Source organism: Bidens hawaiensis, unplaced genomic scaffold (genome assembly GCF_021521415.1).
Source record: "Bidens hawaiensis isolate Kalapana, Puna unplaced genomic scaffold, B.hawaiensis_p1.1 tig00000459_1, whole genome shotgun sequence".
NCBI classification, from domain to species: Eukaryota; Viridiplantae; Streptophyta; class Magnoliopsida; order Asterales; family Asteraceae; genus Bidens; species Bidens hawaiensis.
The window spans coordinates 77,618-84,420 of record NW_027491031.1 but is presented as its reverse complement, the minus strand read 5'-3'; the positions used below and the strand labels follow the sequence as shown (position 1 = coordinate 84,420).

General features: G+C 33.5%; 1 pseudogene across 1 annotated transcript; it reads right to left on the bottom strand.

The window, feature by feature from the left end:
• Positions 1-3,951: 3,951 nt before the first annotated feature.
• LOC143629082 (uncharacterized) lies at positions 3,952-6,082 on the bottom strand (annotated as a pseudogene). The gene is made up of 9 exons (XR_013152871.1): positions 5,991-6,082; positions 5,805-5,904; positions 5,646-5,731; positions 5,478-5,552; positions 5,268-5,395; positions 5,073-5,174; positions 4,671-4,979; positions 4,462-4,584; positions 3,952-4,354 (listed from the first exon to the last, which is right to left on the bottom strand). The product of XR_013152871.1 is annotated as an uncharacterized LOC143629082 (transcript).
• Positions 6,083-6,803: the final 721 nt, after the last annotated feature.

The following is a 6,803-nucleotide window of genomic DNA, read 5'->3' as shown; positions in this document are numbered from 1 at the left end:
TAGCTCGAGCTCGATATTCAATCGAGCTGGCTCGGCTCGAGCTCTAAATCTTAATCGAGCTGAATATATGAGCTTAAGCTCGGCTCGACTCGATTTGGCTCGAACAACAGCGGCAGTTTATGGCGATTAACATCAGTAGCTTATGGTGATTAATATTAACAGCGGCGTTATGGACTTATGGTGATTAATAGCAGCAAACCGATCAAAGTTATGGTGATTAATAGCAAAAACGCGAGATAGAGGAGCAGCGTGATAGAATTTTGGGAGCGGCCGTTCTTGACAGAGTGAGATAGAGGAGTGGCGTTCGTGATAGAGTGAGATAGAGGAGCGAACGGCGGCTGGCGTGATAGACTGATAGAGGAGCAGCTGGTGATGGCCGATGGGTGAAATTAGGGTTTGAATAGAATGGTGATAGAGAGTGGCTGGTGAAGTGGTGATAATAGAGGGGCTTGTGAATATGTCAAGATGAATTGGGCATTAGGGCTGCTGGGATATTGGGTATTTTAATTATATTAGGCATTTGGGCTGGATTAGTTGAGGAAGGAAGCCCATATGTTACTTGTTAAATAATTGGATTAGATAATTATATAAATGTATGTGTGTATATATATATAAAATAAATTAAAATAAAATAGTTTGAGCCAATCGAGCGATTCGAGTCGAGCCGGGGCTTGCCCAGGCTCGGCTCGTTTAGAAATCGAGTCGAGCTCGGCTCGGCTCCTTTACAATCGAGCCGATTTCGAGCGAGATTTCTCCGAGTTTTTTTCGAGCGAGCTCCGAGCCACGAGCTTTTTGAACAGCCCTAATGGTGAATACGTATAACACAATGGCCTAAAGCGTAAGACACAATGGTGAATATAAAGACTCGAAACGTAAAACACAATGGAAACAACATATTACACAATGACACAATAAACAACAAAAAAACACAATTAAAAAACCTATTAATTTTTTTTATTCTTATATAACAATATGATACTCATATTAAAGATAAAAAACGCTTATTATTATGGTGAATTTTTTTTTTAAAAAAATAATGTCGTATGAAAAAGTTACGTGGAGTGAGAAAGTCAACAAAGATGTGTTATTACATTCATGTCCTTTCAATCAATTTTTATTTATTAAATTAATCTCAGTCATTCAAATCTAAGATCAATGAACATGATTTGTTCTCACCCTTCTCATTTTTGTTGTCCTTTGTATTTTAACTTTACCCTTATATTGTTATTACTGGACTTTTTATTTTTATTTTTTAAAATGGGATTGAAATCTGATTATGAGCTTTATCTGTCACCATGGTATTCATACAAAAATATTTATCATATAAGCATATAACAAATTCGTAAAGTTATAAACATTCAATATAAAGTATGAAATTAAAATCTATCTATACTAATGAAAGAAAATAATTCTGGACATATGACATTCTGATATTAATTATCACTATTAGATTCTCGCCTAAATCACTTTTATTCTATTGATGGAAAAGAAGAAAAAAATCTCGGTTCTAAATACAGTATTGATTATAAATTCAGCATACTGTATTAATTGGTTAATCTCCATTGATTGAATTATTAATGTCATAAATTATATTGTAAACATACTCCATATAAAGAATTATTAATATAATACCTGTCAAAGTATTTCCTTTAAAATTAAAATGTATATAAAAGAGTTTATGTTTAAATAATACAATAACATTCAATTTCTTAGGCATCTTCGTATCGAAGAAAACAACAATAAATTTTTTTTTACAAGTATTCAGTCTTAAAAATCATAGACAAATTTTCCATTACCCGTTCTCGATTTAAAATTCAAATACATTAAACTTTCATTTTTAGAAAACGTTTATAATAAAGTGGTAGACAAAATATTATATTTGTAATATATCTTTTTACATAGTATAAAGAGAATTAGTTATTGTTTTTTATTTATATTAAGTTATTTATTGTAATTTATACATTAACTTATCTCGTGTAATACACGGTTTCTAAAACTAATATAAATATAAAATTATAAATTAATTCACAGTCCACACACACTCATAATGATTTTTGAATTCGAAGTGGGCTTAATATAAAGCCCAGTCTGTTGACGTCGTTTTGTAATTTCACTGCAAGAGCCAGCCAAGAGTACATGTTAAAGATATTGAATTGACATTTAGTTTTATAACATTTGATTACGGTAATTAAATACTTTTAATATATGTAAATATTAGTTTAAAAGTGTCACATAATAATATGCTTCATACCAGTTTATAATTTGTTTAACCTTTTTTCCTGTCATATTATCAAATGATAAGTGTCCATTCGATAGATGGTGTATTTGTTTGTTCCATGTCATTGTATATTTATAGAAGTTTGATATAACCTAAAGATATGTTTTCTTTTTAAATTTGTATGTTAGTGTATACTTTATTTTCTCGTGAGTCTTTATATTTCCTTTTATATGTTTTCACGTTCTTTTTACCTTTCTTTAGACATGCAAAGTTTTTTACTAGTACTTTTTCATGAGATTTATAACGATTCACAAATACATGAAAACTTACAAGGAATAATTAATTTGATAATAACTACAAAAAATTCCTTAATAAACACTTTATTTAGCTTCTTTTTTTTTGTTTTTTAATTTCAGATTACCCCACATGGTAATTAATGATTTCTAATACAATGGTTGACTTGGAAAACTTATAAAATTTATGCTTTGTAATAAAAATAACTAACGATGAAATAGAAAAACCAATAAAATAAAACACTCATCATCATCATCATCATCATCGTACTCAGTATATCCCACCAATAGCAATGCTATGGTAGGGTCTGAGGAGGGTAAGATGTAGACAGCCTTACCTCTATCCCATAGGGATAGAGAGGCTGCTTCCGGTGAGACCCCCGGCTCGATAGTAGTTTTGAATCAAGCATTGGACATAAGACACATAACACTCAATCATCGGGACACCGGCTGATTGGTGCATGTGCCCTTGTCTTTCGGCTATCAACGCCACCACATGATGCCTGATTAACCTTCCGCCACTTTTAACGTTATTTTCATGTGATTAGTAAAATAACGTCAAAATTAGTGCAATTTTACTTTTGCCCACCCAAGGGTTCACACATATATACATTATATGTGCGCACCGAAAAAAAACAATATGCACAATAATAATGATGAGAGCATGAAAAGCTAAACTAGTTCCAGCAAGCAAGCATATGAAGGTAGAAGAACAAGGAAACCCTAGGAATACGCAAAGTGCTCAAACTTATTAAGTTAGCAAATCAGCTATCCAATAAAATAAAACACTAAAATTCGAAAACCATCAACTTACACCAGTGATTCATCTTTGTGTCGGATGATATATTGTCAGGACTCAGAGCAGAGGTTATGTCACGTGTTTTAGATGTTCTAGTCTAGATTTTATCTAATTTTTGAAATCTAAATTATTAGTCGGTCATTTATGATCGATATGAACACAGAAATGATTGTTTATGTGTTCATTTTATAAGTATTTGTCTTGAGTTCCATGCTTACAATCTTATTTTATGATTATTTGTTTATTGAGAACGAGAATACGAGTTGAGATTGGATTCTTGATATATTTATTCCCAAATATGATTTTCTTTATTTTGGTCTTTTATGGTGGTCTGAAGAAGCCAAGCATAAGAAAGTTGAGTTGGAACATTTTGCGTTGAACGAGCATTTTACAGAACAAAAATGTGAATAGCTTTGCACAAAAAGAAAAAAGAAGAAAAAGAGAGAGAAGGGTTTTGGTTTCTTTACAAAATAATGTGCAGCAATAATAAAATTAGAAAACAAAAATGCCATAAAGTCATCATTAACATCCATCTTGTTCAATCAAATAAGTTTCTTCATAATAACTCAAAATAACAATTATAATTGTCAACAAAATCATTTTAAATCTAGCTACAAAATTTTCTTAAAACCAAGCAACCAAAAAAAAAATCATTTAAAGAAACGGGTCTTCTTCTTCAACACTCTTAAGGGCTTTCTTGGCGATTTTGTATTTCCCCGCAAATTGTTTTTCGTTCACCAAAACATACCTTTCTATGAAAAACGTGATTCCAGTTCTAAGGCTTTCATATTGCTCGGACCCACCAATACGTTTGAATATATTCCAGACCAGACTATCGGCACTCTCAAAAACAGCCTCAAAAAACATCTTAAAATGCATTATCTTTTTAGCTGTGAGTTTTCTGGCGTCATGCAGATCAGCTTTCTTTAAAACCGCAAGTGAAAGTGTAAAACCGGACACTATTTCCGCTATAAACTTTGCCAGATGCAATGATCTCATTAGCTCCATTGATTCCAGTTCCGTGTATTGGTCCCATATGCAGTACTGAACAATAAAACAATAATATATATATATATGGATAAATCGACTTATTAAACAATGTATAGATGTTTTTGAGGTTAATCCACTAACCAACCCGTCCAATGAAATACCTGTAATGTGAACTTGTGGTTCTTGTCATGATTGCATAACTTTGAAGCCAGAACACAATAGTATTTATTGAATACTTTTTCTTGTAAACAGCACTCCACAACGACCCGCATGATCTCTCTATCCTACAATATCGTGGCAAACTAACAATAAAACAAAAAAGACATTATTTTATTTTTGATAATAAGAGCATAACAGATTAGATACATGCCTGTTTCCCTTGCAAATCCAACCTCAACAGTTTCTCAAACGCATCAATATAATCCTCCGCACTTGTAATTATACAAAATATGGCCCTTCTTGCATCTGTATTCATTCTTTGTCTAGCAGCAAGTTGAAGAAACTTTTGGGCTTCCGAGCTTTCTTTATCCATCTTTTTCGCAAAATTTTCAATATTATTATTACTATAACTTGTGGCAGATGACATCATCTCTCCGGATAACCACCATTGGCCTTTTTTCTCAGGGTCAAGAAGCTTGCTCCATTTCAATCCCCGAACTAAAATACTTTCTACCCTTAACTGGGAGAAAAACATAAGCACAAGCGAAAAAGGATTCTTTTCAACATGTTAAACAATACAATAATATACAAGAAAATAGCAAACTATAATGACCTTCTGAAGCCACTTCTTGATGCGAGTATGTTGTAAAGTGTCCTCTTTAGCCTTCTTTTTGTTGTTTTTTATGTCAAATATGGTTTCAAGCATGAACTCCATCTGTCACGCGTGAAGCAAATAAAGGTATGGGGTAAAGCTAAAATCAGCAAATATAAAAGAGAAAAACAATAATGAAGTAAAAAAAATGCCTACTCTTTTACTTGTAGTGTTTCCCTGGCTATCTCCAGATGCAGTCTTCAGTTCTGTCACCTTGTTTTGGATACTGACAATAAAGTTTTTCATGGCGGCCGGGTCGTCACTCCTCAATCGCATCCCAGAACCTAATGAATGCAGATAGCAAGTACTTATAAATCGACATGCTGATAGATTTAGACAACTCATTAATAGACCATGAAGAATTACGGTTAAGAACAGTCAAGATAGTGGAAACATCGACCTCGTGAGCTCAGCATCATCATGAAATCGTATATTAAATCACTAAAATGATATTATAACAAAGTTTTATTAATAAGAAAACAAATACATTTTAACTCCAATATGAAATTTCAAAAGAGAGCGAATAATAACAACCTTGAGCAAACTCCAAATATGTACAAATAAGAGAGAAGAAGAGTCAGATTCCTCAAGGAAAGATTATCTTCCTTCTGATACTCATCCTGTTACAAACATTTAATATTTATTAGAATCAAATGTTTTATGTGAATTGCATAAGAAAATCTAACAATGAACCTCAAAACACTTTGCAAGTGAAGCAAGCAGCTTTGCGCCAAAGTCAATCCCAACCAAGCAAGCCAAACCAGAAACTAAAGCTGCAAAAACAGCAGCATACCTGCAAGAGTACAAATGTAATTATGTCAAAGGAGAACCAAACAGAATGATGGACAATATCGGTAAGGTATAATCACGAGACTCAACTGTTCGTTACCACGAGGTCCGCCCGAACATGATGTCAATATTTCTTCACTGATAATTTGAGCACCGTCGCTGCGGCAATGTGGTTTAAGTTTTTATCAATTCACCGAGTGGTCAGATTTCATGGAGTCTCTTATGCATCGATTTGGTCATTCACGGAATGCTCTCCAGGTATTCGATGAAATGTCTGATGGTATTGAAACTATAACTATCGGTGCAGTTAATAAAACCATCGATGATAAGGTAGTAGAAATCCAAACTGACTCCCTAGTTGATGTTCATGATGAGCCACTGGGAGTAACGGATGTTCAAATGAACATATCAGATTATATTTTCGGGCCTGCACATGTTAAACCTTGTCTTGATATAGTCTTGGCTGATGATTCAAAGGAGAATCATAGGGTCGGAACCAACGTTTATGATATTAATTCTTTTGTTGACACAATATTTGTTCACTCGTTTGCATTGAAACCAGGTTTGACGGCGAATCATGTTCAAGTATCTACTAATCTGACCACACATGATATACCACCTACATTTATTCCTAAACTAGATGAGGAATGGAAACACCAAACGATATTCGATTTTAATCTTGGTCCGAAATATGGTAACACACCCTATTCGGATATCATTATTAGCTCGCCTAGCATTATTGGTGTGGCCTCGTTTGAGTCTATTGCTTCACTTTTGGAAACAGCGCCTGTTGTTGTTGCTCCTTTCATGCAGCATTTTGCGCCACCTCCTCATGTTGATACTTTTATGCATATGAAGGATGATCCAGGTGGTACAGCTCATGTTACTCTTGATTTTGGCTCT